The sequence below is a fragment of the Sturnus vulgaris genome, chromosome 4 (genome assembly GCF_052056855.1).
Source record: "Sturnus vulgaris isolate bStuVul1 chromosome 4, bStuVul1.hap1, whole genome shotgun sequence".
NCBI classification, from domain to species: domain Eukaryota; kingdom Metazoa; phylum Chordata; class Aves; order Passeriformes; family Sturnidae; genus Sturnus; species Sturnus vulgaris.
In genome coordinates, this window is record NC_142246.1 from 43,589,448 (window position 1) to 43,607,372 (window position 17,925).

Consider the following 17,925-nt stretch of genomic DNA (forward strand, 5'->3'; position numbering starts at 1 on the left):
CGCGGCGCCGGCCGCCACCGTTTCCCATGCGGCTCACGTTGTTGGCCGCGCACGGTCTGCTGCCCTGCGGTCCACGCGCCGCTCCCGCCCGCTGCGGGGGAGGAAGGGGGGCTCTCTGCCACGGCCCCCGGGGAGTCCCGAGGTCTCCTCCGCAAGTTCTGCTGCCCTCTTTGTGCCCGGAGCGGCGACCCCGCGAACAAAGGCGGCGGGCGGGCGGGCGGAGGACTCGGACCCCTCCGTCCCGTCCCCGCCCGGGGAGCCGAGCGGAACTGCCGCGGCGGAAAGTTGTGCAAAGCTGAGAGCGGAGCGCACGGCCACAGTGCTGTGAGCCCCGAGGGTTTCAAACATCTCTACCCCGTTTCCCCGTTTTCCTTCTTTTCTCTATGGGTTTAGTGGCTCCTAACAAATCCCGCGGCTGCCTTCTGCCCGCTCATTTACATAACACTTGGGTGGACGATACAGCTCTTGTCGCGGAAAAACGTTATTGAGGAGTTGCTTATGTAAAGTATTTTGAATGTATTTTAAAAGCCAGGAGAAGTGTTGGCTCTTCCTGTTTATCGGAGTAGTTGCTACTGGACGAAGCACGAGAGTGGTCTTGCTCTTATTCCAGACCTTACTCTGGGACTGGGGAAAGAAGGGTCTCCTTTGGGAATGGTGTTGTGTTTGCGTTGGTTCTGTTTTGCTTTGCTTTTTAGCATTTCCGCCCCGTGCGTAATTTACCACTGAGAAAAACTGTATCTAAATTTGAAGTGTTTTAATAAAGTATCTTTCTCTTAACTGAAGAAAAACAAACAACACCTCAGTAGTTTGTTGGGGAAGAAACAATTGTGTCTGCCGGTGTTATATTGTACTATTCGGGTGTTAAAATTTACACAGCAATTTGTTACATATGAGGAGGATGTACTAAAAAAATGAAGAGAGTAGGTTGAATGTCATTTATTTGTTGAGACAGAGATCCAGGAATTACAACTCTTGTGTGGAAACTGTCGTCTGCATGAGTCCTTTCCACATCTTCCTGGAAAGAGTCTAGAAAGACTTTGAAGGGGAAAGTTGTAGGGTTTGTCGTGTTTTTCATTAAAAGAAGAGTGTACAGCTTGTGAACATACTGTGGGCCAGTTGCCTAGGTGCCTGCTCTCCTGCACTTTCTTTACTAGATGCAATTGAAAGCAGAAGAAAACAAAACATAGCAGAAATGTATACAGTTGCTGAAGCTCTGAAATATATGGGTGTATATACTCCAGCATTCCAGTTATGGATGCTTGCTCTGTGCTTCAGTTTGTGCAACACTTTTGAGAGCACTTACTACCTGTCTCCCAGCTGTATACTTGTTCATTCCACTGAGGAGTAAGGTAGGCAGGGTATCTGATTTTATACAGTTTCATTTTGAGACCCAGTTTGCTGAAGGTAAAAAGACTCATTTTCTTTAGTTTGAGGTATCTCCCTATCTTAGGCTTTCTGTTATCACTGCTGTTTTAAAAAGGGGTGTAAAGAAGTTGAATTCTTTACTCTTCATTTCTAGCTTTTCTCAGTCATAGACCTCAGTAGTTAGGAAAGGAAGGTGCATTCTCTTCAGGCCATAGTGTTAAGGAGATGGTCAATTCTATGTTGTATTTAATATCTACAGGAGTGAAATGACACTATATCCTTTTTCATGTGGTGATTACACTTGTTTTAAGGCACCTCCTAGTCCCAAACTTAAATCTGCCCTTTCTCCATGATCATCCAGTTGTTAACGGCAGCCTGGTTTTGTCTCTTGATGGCAATTATGCATTCTTGTTGGTGTTGCAGGTCCATAAATATCTTAAGAAGTTATATCACTTCATGTTTTAAAAAGTATTTTTGTCAAGGTTTAGGTTTTTCCTCCTACTGCAGCTTATATCTAATCGGTGTAGGTCCTTTGATCAAGTTGAATAATTTACTAATACAACAGTGTCTGTTTGGAAACATAAATCTTTATCAGAAAGTATGTGTTTTTCATTTACATTAACTGTTAGAAAAGCTTTTACAAGAAATAACTTTTTAGTTTAGGGAAAGAAATACTTTTTATCTTTAAACTTAGCCTGACAAATTAACCTTACTTCCCCTTGTTAAGTACGCATGCGGTATTTTGCAAAAGTTTTGTTCGTTACTTCAATGGAATTTTTTGTCTCTGAATCAGTAAAAGAAAGGAATGATTTAGGCCAGGCAATGTTATTAAACAGAGAGGAATACTACTTTGAAGTAAACAGAGTTTTTATAATTTGGACGGTATTTAATGAACATGTTTAATCTTCTGAATCTTTTTTGTGAAGAGCACATACAATGATTATATGTACATTACACTTGAAATAAAAGTAGCATAAAGACCTTATCTGCAGAGCTGCTTCAGCCTTGTTGTATGTGGACTGTGTATGTCAGGTAATTCTAGAAAGACACAATAAACATTGCGTGTAACTGCTCATGAAAATGCTCTTCCGCAACAAAGTATTGTGCTTTAGTGAATTTGTGGAAACTGATGGATGGTTCAGTACTGAAATGCTCTATGTATTCACTGGATAGACAAAATCTGTTTACTGGGATCACTGCTATGGACATTAAGATAGTTTCTTGCGACAGCAAAGGCTACAAAGACTTTAGTTATTTTTCTGATGAAGATCCAGACCCACGTAAGCATGGAAATGGACTTTTTGTCAACAAACTTCTTGATCTTGCTTTGTGGTGGTACAGCTGCTGGTTATTACACAGGCTCTTCTGGCTAAATCAAGCAAGCGCAGTTTAGCCCAGTCTCCTCTATCTTTCAGTGGTTAGCAGGATGCCTGCAAAAGACTGTAGGCAGCACTAGATGCTTACATGTTCTGTCCCAGAACACCCTTCTGGTTCCTATCAGTGTGTACTTTAGGACTGTGTCATTTCCGTGCGTTTGGCAACCCTTAGTGGCTTCCTCTTGGGTGAATGTGTTTGTGGCTTTGAGGGAGGAATGGACAAGTCCTTCTTTTGAAGTGACTGGTTTTGAATAAACATGTTGTCAGGTGTATTTCTTATTCCTATATTAGGAGAGAGGAAGAATACTAAATACCTGTCCATTCCTCACCTGTCATAGTTTTGTATTTAGTAGAAAATGAAAGGCGGTTGTCTGTCTTTCACTTTGTAAAGATTATTGGTGAAATAATAAAGTAATAATTTTTGTCTCTGTTCTCTGTTCAATTAAATCACTAAATAAATATAACAGCTTGATTAGGCTCTTACTTAAATATTAAACTACACATTTTCTTTTCTTCTTTGAGAACTTTGCATGCGCAAGATTTTTTTGGGGTGTAATGCATGTGAGAGGCATTGTGGCTCACTTGTAAGGGGGCATTTCTTGGGCAGGAAGAGGGAATGGGAGGAAATGGTTGCAATGTTGTGAATCCTGCCTGGGTCTTTGCACCAGTGGTTCTGGTTAGCTACTCCAGCATTTGTCCTGCATCAGTGCAAACACTGCAGTCGTGTATTTTCTAATAGATCCTTGCTATGTTTTTTTTGTCAGTAATGTGGACATGATTTATGTCTGTAACGTCAAATACTTCAAAAGTAAGGAATGTCAGAGTAAAAAGAACTACTGTATTCAATTTTGTTCATGCTCACTATGGCAAAAAATACATGTTCATCTCCTCAAGACTGCTCATTTTTGCTAAATAGACAGGTCTGTGTAATTCAGAAAAAGCTCTATTTTGTTTTCTCAGGGTTCTCTGAAACAATTGCAGTTATTTTTACAAGGGTGAAACAATACATTTTTTTTCTATAATGTCAAGCCTAACCTACCAGCAGATATCTTTTCCCATTTGCTGGGGCAATTGGAGATCCTCAGCTAGAGGATACAACACCCACAGCTGGTTGGTAAGAGGAGGTGTGTGAAATATTGTCTGAACTAGCTCACTTAACTCAGATAGCTTTGTCTGAGTCTTGAGCTGAGACAGTTGACTTTGCTTTGTGCTGCAGGATGAAGTGTTGGTGTGTGCTGTTTTGATGGCACACTTCTGATGTGATGGTTTCAGCAGCTGTGTGCTTGCAGGTAGCTGCAACAGCAAGATTTGCTTCCAAAAAGCATTTTGCGATGCTATTTGCCTCAGCTTATATTGAAAAAAAAAGAAAAACAGTTTCCCTTTAATACTCTCATAAAACGTTGAGTGATGTTTGGACTTTTGTAACACAAATACATTGTTATGAAACTGATTAACATACTGATGTACCTTAGATATTTTGTGGGCAGGGATCATTGGGATGTGCAGGGGAGAGAAATGGGTTTCTTGAAATTGCTTGGTCTGTGTGCTTTCTAAGCAGCTCCAGTATAGGAGAAGCCTGTTCCAAGTAGTGCCAAGCTAAGCTGGCCTGAGTCTAGTTTGTCTTATGACCTGGGACTGGGTGGCTGCTTATAGCAGAGGCCCAGCTCTGAGGTAGTTAAGTAATGCTTCCTGTTCAAGGGCTGACTATTCAAAGTTGTCCAAAATGTGAACGTTTTGAAATGCTTTTTTGCTTGAAAACTTTCAGTGGTGTGGATGGTGTGACCTGCCTGATACTTCTCTGGAGAAGCTGCACTATGAAGTCTATGGACTCTTCAGCACGGACAGGCTGAGATGAAGTGCACTCAAGAGGGAAGGGCATATTGCTGAACACTTTCTAAGCACAAGATCTGCCTTCTTACTGATGCAGGAGGGCTGCCCTAGCGTGAAGCTGAGAGGCATGCACATGCTATGGTGAGACCTGGCCCTGTGGAGCTGGAGCTGTGGTGAATGGGAGGTTAGAGGAGGATGCAATAGAGTTGCAATAGTTTCCCCTTACACTTTTTGTAACCCTCAATCAATGAGTCTCACCACTCCAGTATCCTAGGTTGTAATAATAAATTAAATCTGTACCCTTCCAGTTCTCCCTCTTTACACATGGGTCTCCCTTTGAAAATAAAACATCTGAACCGATTCTGGAATCATCATTGTACTTGTTCCTATGTACCCTTCTCCTGTTCCTCAATTTCTTGGTCCAGTGTCAGAGCTTCGTCAGCACTTCATCCTTAAGAAATGTTGCTCTGGATGGTTTGGAATGTGGGAGGTGACCTTTAGATGATACGGTTCACCAGATACTTCCCCAGTGTGTTTCTTTAGTGGGTTTATCAAAGAACTAAAGGGTGGTGGTGGAGACTTGATTGCACGTGAGTTTTGGTTGGTCCTTTTGATAGATTAAAGTATTCCTTAATTCAGTCATGCAGAGTCAGTTATTCAGCTGCAGCTTTGTGTTCTTGTTGGTTGTGGCAACTGCTGTGAATTTCAGAAGGACAGGAGCTGCAAACCCTAGGTGTGTGTTGTTGACAGTGTCTACTTAAACTCTGCCCTCTTTGACCGTTGTAATGTCCTTACTGTACACATTAGTTCTGTGTTCTCACAGATGCTGATGTATACTTTTGGAGCATGTGCTTTTCAGGATACAGTCTACCATGTTTTCTTAATGGTGAAACTTTACATTTAGATCTGCTGTAACATGCAGGACCTGCCTATGCTTATAGGGAGTTAGTTTGCTATATTGCAAAATTGCATGTGAAAGGTTATTACTGTCTTTATGTAAAATATGTGATGTGCTTTATAGAATGTGTGTCCATATATATCTGCAGGAATGATAATAGTCACAGGGAATTCAGAACTTCAGAACAAGCTACTTGTCTTACTAAATGAATAACAAGCCCAAAGCATCATAAGCCAATGGGGAAGAAAATGTTTCAAGCTTTTCCTCAAGTTACCTTTTTAAGAGGGTAAACTGCTCAGTGTGTTCCCTGGCAAGTGCAAGCCTTTTCAGCATTGTATTTCATGCTTGAGAAGTTGCTCACTAGCTATTGCAGTAGCTGCAAAATCTAGCATTTATTTGCTAGACCTGACAGTAGTGGGTACATTGCTTTTGTTGACTTCTTAATTGCCTAATAAGACTTTAGAATATACTAGAGAGTATTTTCTTTAGTGTTCAAGGCTGTAACTATTAAATAATGATAACCGAAACTACAGCTATGGATTCAGACCTCTCTGAGGAAATGTTACTCATCTTTTGTGGCAAGTATGACCCCACACAGCTTGCCATAGTACTCAATCTCTGTTGCAAACAGGATGTCTTCACCTTTGCTTCACCATTGTCTATGTCTTTGCTAAGCTGTGTTACTTGTGGCCCTGAGCTTGGGCCAGTAAACCTGCAGTTTGCCAGGAGTGTTTACTTCTCTTCCTGTTTATATCTTATCATTTTGTTTAATTCATGCAATGATACTCAAAGCAAGAGATGTAGCACCACAGAAGAGAGCCCTGATCTATGATCCTGGAGATACCCTTGTCTGAGTTCTGCTATGGCAGTTTCATCTGCTGTTGCCAGAACTGATGAGTATGTCTGCAGATCTGTGACATTTGTCTGAGTGGGTGGATCACTGCAATGACAGGTAACTGTCATTTACTGTGTCATTTACTTTACTACAGAGTACAATAGTGACAGTTTTTACGGATCTTGAGGGCTAATCTTCAGCATCCTTTAAAGCATGCTAAGGCAAGGTTGCTGTGGTTTTCAGTGGTTTTATTTTATTTTATTTTATTTTATTTTATTTTATTTTATTTTATTTTATTTTATTTTATTTTATTTTATTTTATTTTTTTGGCCAGGAAACTTTTGACACTGTTTCTTTCTTCATATGCCTAAATAGCACCCCCTATTTGCTCTTTCAGCAAGAATGAGTTTGAAATAATCAATTTGTTGGGGCACTGTATTTGGGGATTGCTTTTCTCCTAACTTGCTATTTGTTGCAAGAGTGGGGAGGGAGACAATGATCAAAATTGCTATGCTTCCCCCACCTGGCCCATATTTAAACTTGTCTAGGTAGCCAAGATGGGGCAGACACAGCCCTTATGACAAGCCTGTGGTGGAAGGGGACAGTTATATCCCTCTGCTTTCATGATGCCTTAGTTGACTTATCTGTGGCAGCAGGTGGATTCTGACTGTGCTGTTGGTGGTCTGGGTAAGAACTAGAGTTGTCCACTGCTTGACTCTCAGCTTGCCGGACTTTGTGCTGCCCTGCACTTGCTCCACTCCACCAGCTGTGTGATACTGTGTGACCCTGAACAGCCACTTGATGTTCATGAAACGTGTCAAGAGTAGCATGCAGGCTTTGGTAGCCCCTTAGTAACATGATACTAATGTTAACTATGTTTTGACATTACATGTCTTCAGGGGTGTGACTGTATGTGTGAAAGAGATCGAACTAATAATACCTTAGGTGGGCTCTAATACACAGGTGGCTGAACTTTACGCTTTGCAATATTATAATACAGAAGTGTTTCTGTTAATGACCCTGATTATCTCCATAATGGCTACTTCCTTAGGTTGTCCAAATGTTTAACCTAAATTTCAAAGTTTTACATACATGAGTGCACTACAGCTAGGGCAGTTCTTAGACATGACTTGCTGTAGCAAAACAATTTTGGCATGCACAGTTGCACTTAGGTTGTTTCCAGGACATTCTGTATTTTCATCTCATCTTCAAGGTCAGGCTGAATGAGGCTTTGAAAAACCTGGTATAGGGGAAGGTGTTCCTGCCCATAGCAAAAGGATTGGAGTTACATGACCTTTAAGGTCTCTGCCAACCCAAACCATTCTCTGATTCTATGATTTCAAGTTGTGTACTGTATTCCCAGCTTTATAGCTTATTGCCACGGTGAATCTACTGTTATTTGTGCTTTGAACACTGTTAGGCTTGACTATTTTGAGATCAAGTAATTCCTGATATGCTACAGAAAAGAAGTGTGCTGATAGTCAAATAACTGAGGGTTAAACTTCAGCTCCGGCATTACTGACATTTGGCCTGGTGGGAGCAGTAGATAACAGTGTGACTCAGGAGCACAGGAAGTTTTGTTTGAAGAGTAGAGGTGGGTGGTGTCCCTTGTCATGGAGTGGGTGTGTGGCCGTCTAGTGAGGGGACCTGCATGCTGTGGTTGCTGCCTGCCTATGTAAGAGGTATGTACAGTCATCCCGCTCAGCTTGTGGTTGTTTACACGGGCTGTGGGAACCTTTCAAAAGGTGCTGGGAATGACTGGAAAAACAAAAGCTTGTTGAGTGGCACAAAAGAAATGCTAACGTTTTGATCCTTCTCATTCCTATTGTTTGTTTACACTGCAGTGTGGTGGGAACAAAATTGATCGCATAGGTTAGGCAAGACCTAGATTAAAAAGGAGAAACTTATCATTAAACATTTTACCTTTCCTTTCATAAAATAATTTCAAATGTCACAAGGGTTGAAATGTTATATTCACTTGGCCTTTATGGGGTTGTAATTTCATATGGTATTAGACCTGCTTAGTGGTTACTGGAAGAAATGGCTCCCAACAGCTTCTCCTACCCGTACCTCTTCCTACAGTAGCTATTGGTTTAATCTATTTTTTTGTCAAGATTATTCAAATTAATTTTGTGCTATTGGTTTTCTATCATTTTAGTTCTGTGACTTTAAGTGCGTAGGGAACTAAAGAGCAAATGGGGTTGGCTCAGTGTGACACGGAGTGTGCATTAGAGCTGGCATGGCGGACACACAGCTGGCAGTGAATCCTTTGGGCACTGTCTGGCCATTAGATCAGCTTAACTGTGCCCTGAAACTTCATGGTTATGGTTTGATGATCTGCTGAAACCAGTGTGGAGTATGTGCTATAACCAAAAGGGCTGATCTTGTTCCCCTGTCCCTTCTTTGCTTTTGTGGTTGTGTTGTCCACTTCTGAAATCCAGCTGCTTGTGAACCAACATGAGTGCTACTCTTGCCTGACTTCTTAGCCTTTTCAGTAAGGAGAGAGTGGTATTTACCCTTTTAATAGCAAGACAAATTTAAGTAATCTGAAAGCGTTTACAATGCTTATACTAAACCGCAGAAGTATTGTCATATGTATCATGCTATAAACTATATGCATGATATAAACCACCTTCAGCTACTACTGCCAATTCAGCCTTTAAAATAGAGCATGTGCTTGATCTTCAGAGGTTTTTCCCTCGAGTTATCTTCATATCACAGTCATAAGTATGCCAATCTGGGAAAACTAATCCTTTTACTCAGTAGAGCTACATTTAACACCACGATCAAAGCTACAATGTACAGAAATATTAGTATTCAAATCTGTGAAACACAAAGAAAACAAATTGTTCTGTGAGCAACAGAGCTAACAAAACCTAGTTTCCTGTGGATTTCTGTCCTGTTGCTGTATCCTGTCACTGCAGTAGCAGTTCTGATTACTGTCTTTTTATCTCCTGTTATGTCCCTTATCACTATATGTCAGATCCTGCAGCTTGACTATTACCACTCCCCATATAACCTACCTGCTAGCTGGGTAGAGGCAGCATGTGCTGGGATGGTTGCAGAGCTATGTTTGGTGGCGGCTGCCAAAGGAGGAAAAAATTTGTTTTCAAGAATTCTACTGATTGTGAAGCTGAGAGTTTAACTTTTGTTCTATTCTCTCTGCCTATCAGTTGTCATATCCAGAAAAGCAGTAGGATTTCATTATAAGGTGTGTATATCTTTCTTTTCAGAATTAATTTTCACAAAGATGTATTGTGGCACTGCAAAGTTTCATGTATAAAACTTCAAGTAGTTTAGTTCTTCTTTATGTTATTTGTGATGCTTTAACCCCAGTTTAGTTGAATATATTATTTTTGTAATAAAAATCCAGTTAAACTCAAGGTTCTTAGTATTTTATTTCCTTATGTTCTTCTGCATCTCTCAGTTACAATCAACATACCTAAACTTTCTGATAGGTTTTGACTTTCCCTTTAAGATGCCTGTTACTAAATGTCATATTTTTTAGCTTTTAGTTTAAAGACATTTCAAACCATTTTTATGCCTGCCTAGGAGTGCTGTATATTTACAAAGTGCCTATTTAAAATGCTGTATTGAGTTTGTAATGTACCGATTACAATATTCTCCAAAATATTTAATACAAAGCCTAATTTTTTTATTTTATTGAGTATTATTCTTCTATGGACTATTAAGAGTCAACATGTTTCTTTCTGAATTTGTTGTTAAGATCCAGGAAGTTAATGAGTAAAATATTCATCTGGACACATAATACCTTGTTCATTATGTTCTTTGTGTGTCATGTATTTCCCATTTTATCTAGCTTGGTTAGACTACATGAAATTCTTAAGGTTCCTTATCTTAACCTTAATAGCTTTTATGTGAGTGAGTTTTGCCACTTTTTGCTTTCTGGACCATCATGGAATATGTGTTGCGGTTCTAGTGCAGAACAATGGCCTTCTGCTGTTAATCCTTTTCTGCAAATTAACTGACCACTTACTGCTTTTTCTTTTGATGCCTTACTGCTGGCATCTAAACACAAATGTTTTCCCCTAACACCAGTATTAATTTTACTTAATGGCCTCTTGAGGCTTTGAGGGAGGCTCTTTGAAAGTCTTTCTTTCAGCAATTTCTCCCTATTTCACTGTTGTTATTATAAAATTCTACTAGCTTAAAAAGCATAGTTTCCAGAAACCATGCTATGTAAATTCTCTGATATCAACCTGTATATGTTTTACAATCGTATTTTCCAAACAATTGTTTCAGCTAGCTTGCTATGCATGAATGGTTTATTTGTTTGTAACACATTAAATCATATTTATTGGCTCTTTCAAATGTAGATAAGTACTGTGTTTTCTCACATTCTAATACTCGGTGTTTTTAGTAGGAGATGAATGTAATTTTTTATTATTTATAAATATTTTTTCTCTTTATCTTGTGGAATCACTCAGTTCTGATTTCCGCTAATAAAATGAGAAAATGCAAAAGTACCATGTTTTCTCCAACTGAGGTGTTGGTGGTTTTGGTAGGTTTGTTAGTGCTTCTCTACTCTCCCAAATTGTGGAGTGGAGTGGTGGGCAGCTGAGAAGCTTGTGTGCTCAAGTAGCCTTTCTTACACTTTGAGTGCAGTATCTAGGAGATCTTGAATTCGTGTGGCAGAAACACTGTGAGATGTGCAGTGGAAAGGGAACAAACAGGCTATAGAGGTTTCCCTAATTAGTGAACAGGCTGATTCCTGTGACATATTCTTCCATCTATTTGTTGGTGTTTCTTTGTTTGTTGATTTTTTGTTTTGTTTTTTACTTGTTTGGGGTTTTTTGTTTTTGTTTCTGTTTTCAAGAAGAGGAACAACCTGCAAATAAACCCAAAGCGAGTTGTTTGGCTTTTCCCTGGAGAAAAACGGCAGCTGGCATTGTTCAGTAGTGGAACTATTCTGTTGCCCAGTAAGCGCTTGCACAGATACAGTGTCTAGGCGTCAAAGCCATGAAACTGCTGTAGCTGTTTTAGTGAAGAATAATCAGTAATGTTATTCCAGTGGAGATATAATTTTGTAACTAATATTTTGAATGAAAGGTCGAGCTCATTAAAACATTTGAATGTAATATCTTTTATCAAGATGGCAGTTTTGGGAGAGTGTCTAAAAGTTAAAATACTTCTTCTATATTTTAATTGAAATGTTGTTTTAAATTGTATTTAATGAATAGTTTTAAGTGTATTCTAGAAGAATTGGCCAACTGGATTACACTGGCCTTCTTTGTTCTTTCTAGCCTAGTATTCTGTGTCTCATAGCCATAAAAGAGAAAATCTTGTCCAGGAACCCAGAAGTTCCCTAATTCTTCACATGACCCATCTAAAAAAAATGTGTAAGTGGATGCATGGGGAACATTGAGAACAATATAAATTTTAGATGCTTTTCATTTCATGCTTGTTCTCCAGCTACTTTCAGTAAGGGAATCTCTGAGCCAGAGGTTGTTCCTGTTTATTCAGAAATTCTTGAATGATTTCTCTTCTGAGAACTTTTACAGTTTCTTCTTGAACTCTTGTAAACTTTTCATCTCCATTGCATCCTTTTGCAATAAATCTCACAGATCTGCTGGCTGGTGCTTGAAGAGTCACTCATGTTTTGAAGGTGGCATCTCCTTGCTTCCTTAGCTACTGCCTCATGTTTGTGTTGTAAGAGGCAATGAAGAACTACTATTCATTGCCTTTCATGTCACTTATCTCTGGCATAGTCCCTTGGAATGGAGATCTCTGTTCCTAAAGCGATCATTTTTTCAGGTCTCAGTTTGTAAGCAGGTTTTGCTGTAACAGTTCACCTCTGTAAGATGACAGATGCTCCTTTACTATGTGATTTTTCTTGTAAAAATGTAGAAGTACTGTTTGGGTACCAGTGTTTACTGGTGTTTCGTCATCAAAGTCAACTGTACAAATGGCAACTGCATCTGAAGTTCAGGCTATGCTGGGGGCATGTTTGCTGAAGAATTGCTTGACCCTGTGAAAATGATGAGTAGTCAAGTAAGGATGAGGAATTCTCATTTGTGTCTCCAGGAAATGGCAATTCCTGTGTAGTTGTTCCTGTGGTCATCTTTTAATGTGGTTATAACATCAGCTTAGCAACTCTGAAGTTTCACTCTATTGATGTTATGTATCATGAAAAAAATAAAGAAACACTGGCATCTATCTGAAATGATAAATAGCGAGTTTCCCATGTTAGCATTACAACTGTTGCAACCAGGGAGAACAAACAAAAATTCAACTCTTGTAATTGAAATTCTCTTTGGTCTGTGGTGCTAGGAGTGCATTGTGGACTTCAATTTTATTATCATCCCATGGGAGCACTTTTGTGAAGAAAAAGAAGTTTAATCCTTGTAGGTTTTCTATGTGCCTTTAAAGACTTTATTTAACTGGGTGATTTGTAGATCTATACAAATAGGTTGTATTTAGGAATCAGAATCTCTAAGAATAGGTTACAGAGTCTGTTTCTTAAACACTCCTATAAATGTATACATTTAAAGAATTAATTATTTATAGAAATATATAGAAGGGTTCTGCAAGCTACATCTTGAGGTTTTAAGGTGTTAAAGGCATGTAACAGTGTTTGTTTAAAATACTAGTTGTTATTTAAGTTATCTAAGCTATTTATATAATCATCACAGGCTTTTAAAATTTTTTGAAGATCTTTTTTAGTGTTAAATTGATTGCTATCATGGAGGAAAAATCTAAAGATACTTGTGAAGCATTTTAACTCAGTAATGTTAATTTTCTGTTGCCACTGTCATATTAGCTCTTTTGGAATACAGGTGAAGATAAATGAAATCTAGATCTGATCCTGCAGTCACTGGAGTATACACTTAGATTTGGCCATAAGAATACCTGTAGAAAGCTATGCACTTGCATAATGTTTGCTGCATCAGTAGCTACAAATATAAATTTGTCAAACTTCTTAGTCGTGTACTTTTTTTGCCTCAGAAAAGAACTAATTGTTAGTTTTCAATCGATAAAAAAATCATTAGTCTAAGCTTCTGTTTATTTACTTGTAAGAGCAAGGAGTAAATCTCTGAAGAATGGGACTTTTCAAGTATGCTTAAGTCATTCAGAAACAAATTCCTCTGCCTTTGTACTGTGAGAGGAGTAGAATTGAACTGAAGGAGAGGATTAATTTTGGAAATTAAGCAAACTGAAAAGTGCAGTTGATCACAAATATCAGGCAGTGTATTGTGTTCTTGATTGATTCTTGTATGAATCTCCTCAGCCTAAATGAATATTAGACTGTAGAATTGTTGGAAGACCTGATCAGGTATGGGCAGGGAGAATTAGCAAAATGGGACTTCAGGACTTAAATAGGAAAATACAATGTCTATATGATTTTTAATTGCTGTTTGAAAGTCACGTGTATCCTCTCTAAAAGAGAATGTAAGAAAAGCATTGTGTAACTCTTTAGAATTAGTGTCTTTGCAATAGTTATTGTCCTGCTGTTTTCTTTGCTAGCACATGTCAGTGGTGCAATAGTAGGCAAAAGGCTCCAAAGCCCAAAAAAGCTTTAAGTGAAAACCTTAGAAAATGGTTGAAATTTTACAGTTAAATAAAATGATCTGTCTCTTTTTGCTATGAATTTTAGTGGCCATTTGTTTGCTTCTTAACTACTCACTGATTAACTATTTGTTTGGCAGGAGCTAGGAAGTCTGCAAAACTTGTTGTATGACTCGTTTCAGCTATCAGTTGTTTTTCTGTGCCTTATCTGGCTGCTTGACAACTGTTTAATTGAAAAATTTCACATGCTATTGAAGTATTATTGTTAAAATAAGCACTTAATTCCAGAAGGACGATATAATCTCATGGCCTGATAGTGAGAGTCAGAGTGTAGGGGGAGGGATGCTATCTCTGGCCTAGATAGCAGACTTGTTTATTTTATAAATAAAGATTATTTTTTTCTGAATAGAAAAGGATAAAACTTTGGTTGATTGTACCTATCTCTGACTAGGGACAAATATTTTACTGTAATTCTGTTACAAGAACTTACACTGATAATTCAAAGGTTATATCTCATGTAACAAATGGGAACCTTGTTCTGGAGAAGTTGCAGTAATAAAGATGAAGCTTGCTTGTTTTGAGTTGTTGTACATATAAAAATTCCAGTAGTTGCAGTATGCTTGATGAAAAGATGCAGATGAGAAATGGCGGCAAAAGAATAACTTCAGATTGCTTCTAGAAAAGGGGTGTTTCACTGTTAAATATGAGTAAGAGTACAATACGTTTTCCTCTCACATACTGTTTTGCTTTATTTTCTGTCCTAACACCTTATGAAGCTTCGATACTTGTATATTGCTGCTAGTAAAATTGTCTTTCACAGGTACTAAACATAAAACTTTAGAGGAAGTACCTGCCCGGCCTTTTTTGTCTAGCTGATGGTAATTGGATGGAATGTGACTTTTTTTTTCTTTTCTTCCTGTTTTAGTGGCCCAGTCTCTAATCACATAATAATAGAGCTACCTGTTAACGAAGCAAGTCTAGAAATTTTGAGTAAGAAGGGAGACTTCTTTTTAATGCTTTTAAGGATTGCTGGTATCGCGCTGCTAAAGTTAAGGCAAAAATACTGATGTTGTTCAGAGGAAGTTTGTGGCCCTTGTCATGTTAGTGCTGGTTATTGGGAATAGTAACAAACCCCCTCCAGATAGCAACACTGAGTCCTGGGACTCAGGTTCAGACTTTGTGTCAATTTAATTGAAAGCAATGGACACAAGTGCTCACAGCATTTTTGATCTTTGCTCGCTACAGCTCTTCTCATTTTTGTTTGTCAAATCCGAATGATTCTTTGGGTCCAAACTGAGTGTGCCTGTTAAAGATTTTGTTCTCATTGTGTATAGCTGTGATGGTCACTAGGTTGTAGTGTTGCACAGGAAACTTCACATAATGCATTAATATGACGAATTTGAGCTCTTGTTGGGGGATCTCTTCACCAAAAGCCTTAAACCGTTTCTGATGATGAATAGGCAGGAAAGTTTGTATCGCACTTGCTGTGTTTTGAAAAGTTAACACAAAGGCATTTTACTATCAGTTTAAGGAAGTGGAGAAGTTAACGGATTTTAGAACTTTTGAGTTGGTGATAAAGCATAAAGCATAGTTAAATGCATTTTGTGAGGTTTCTGATGTTTCATAGACTAACAAAAGGTTGCTTTATTAGTAGCTTTAATGAACAAATTGCTTTATTGGCTTAGACATACTGGTTGCTTTGTCAGTCTAAACAGTTATGGGTTCTTGTTTCAATTCACTATTGTGCTGGAGTAGAGAAGTGATAGCCACTGACCTTCTGCTAAAGCACAATAAAAAGTTTTTTGTGAAGAAGGAAAGTGTGCAGGGAAAAGAGCAATGCAGTGCTGTGTCTTGAGTTCAGCAACATAAAAATCAAGAGACCATATACCTCTGTTCCTGTTCTTACTAGGTGGCTCAGTGTAGTGAACCACCTGAAACAAGAAAAGGCAGGACTGACTATGTGAAGGCTGTTTTTCATGGAACCTGTGTGTAAAGAAAGAAGGTATTTATGTCACAACTGTAAGGAAACATATTAAGCAGGTACTCATTCACTTCTGAATGGAAAGTGTATTAGTCTTCAAAAAATGTCTGTTTTTACTATTGATTGTCTGACTTGTTTATGTTTTATTAAGTGATTAACACACATGATGTAACCATAGCCTGTGCCTGAATTAAGTGACCTTATTTTATTTCTTGAATTACTTCCTAAGAATTTATTTAAATGAGCAAATAGCTTTTTTTTTTTCTCCTGGTTGTGTGCTTAAGACACAGAAGAAATTTGTTAGATGCTGTAGACTTTTGTTAATGATAATAATCAGCTCTCAAAGTTGATGTCTGTGTAATGAAAGATTGCTATATTAGATGGGATGACACTGCAGTCATTTTTATGGTTATCAGCTTGCTTTAGAAACTTATCATATTCCTAATTAAAGATGAGCATCTTCCTGTAACTAGAATAATAGTTGTGCAGTAGAAGTGGGGGATTCAGATAGATTTGTGAAATGTATTTACATTATATAACACGTGAAGTTATAATCATGATTAAAAGGATTAGGGACTTTCTAATGAAAACACTGTATGAAACCAATTTATCATTCTCTGTAAATACTTTTTTATTAGGGATGGGGCAGTACAGTGCAGCATGGATGTTCTCTAGCTGGCTGGTTTCTAGTTTGCAGATTTGCCCTTGTCATTTGGTGGGAACAGCTGCTGGAATATACTTTGCACTTTAGTTACACTCTTGAGTTTTGTTGTAGGTATTGTGTTGTATGCTCGGTGGTTATAGTTGTTGGGTCTAGTTTATAGTGGTAACTCTATTTATAATACAAATAAAGTCTTCAAATTACTTTTTTTTCTCATGGAGCAGTTTTGTACCCTAATATGCTCCGAATTCCTCAGGAAAAACAAGTTTTCCCTGCAACAATTTGAGGAAAACTATGACAAACAGTGAAACTGCCCATGCATAAATTTATCTAGATTTCATTTTTGAGACGGTTGTCGCTATAAACTTGTTTCTGAGATTAAGAACGAGATTGGGTGAGCTTGCATAAGAACATGTTGAGGAGAAGCAGCCACACCGGGTATGTGTTCAGACTGTGCATTGCTGATCCTGGTCAGAGGGGACCTGGGTTGCTGTCATGCTCTCATGGTTAACAGCTACAGCTCAACAGTGCTATTTACAGGAAGTACCTCTGGACTTTCTTTAGTTTTCTTATGAATCCTATAGCATCAAAATGTCATTATTGTAAAATTTGCATGCAGGAAACTTAGAGCAGAAAAAAGAGCACATTTTTTTGTTTCCCCTCCCTGTGAGGAGCTGGGTAGGCTATTTGATTGGCATTGTACGCAGTTTCCTCTTGCCTGTCTCTTCTGGTTACTGCCTTCCCTGCTTTTCCTCTTTCTCTCTGGCCTTTTGGCATGTGCTTGAGGTTTGTTTTGCTCTCTAGTGCAGTCTTGCTATCTTCCTATCTCCTTTTGGCTGCAGTTTTTTTTCCTCTACCCCTTTGCTTGTCCAGTTCTGCCTTCCCCCCCTTGTTTTACATTTTAATGCTGTTAAAGTAGTTTCATACATCTTCAAAATATTTTGTTTTCTTTGTGGGCATAAAAATTAGTTGAGTCAGCCCTGATATTTAAAGGAGCTGCCCTTTCCAGAGGTCATGTTAGCACCCCATTCTGACAGTTACTCAAATATGTTCCTCAGCAATTCTGTACTTACTGATGTATATGTATCTCAGTTTCCCAATGTGCAAGTTTTAAAGGTGACTTATGTCTTCAGTGTTGTTTAGAATCAGTTAAGGTGTCCAAGGATTTTGACAGTGCAGCAGTTACTATAAAAATACTTTAAGAATAGTCAGCATGGCAGCAGTTGACTAAACACAATTCATATTTGCAAATTCCTTATGTCCAAAGTATCCTTAGGAGTGATGGAATTGAAGATGTTGTGTAGCTTCAAATAATGTTTTAGCCTTCGTACTACTCTCTGGAAACTTGTATTTTAACAGCCCACTGTTGGGAACTGGTTTTGAAGCTGTGTTGATGTTATGACTGCACCAATCTGTAACTGGAGTATGTGATAGCAATTGATGCCAGCTATA

At 38.5% G+C, this 17,925-nt stretch overlaps 1 protein-coding gene across 1 annotated transcript in view; it reads left to right on the forward strand.

Annotated features, from left to right (window-relative positions):
* FBXW7 (F-box and WD repeat domain containing 7) overlaps window positions 1-17,925 on the forward strand; it is a 193,370-nt gene that overhangs the window by 234 nt on the left and 175,211 nt on the right. The window lies entirely within an intron of this gene.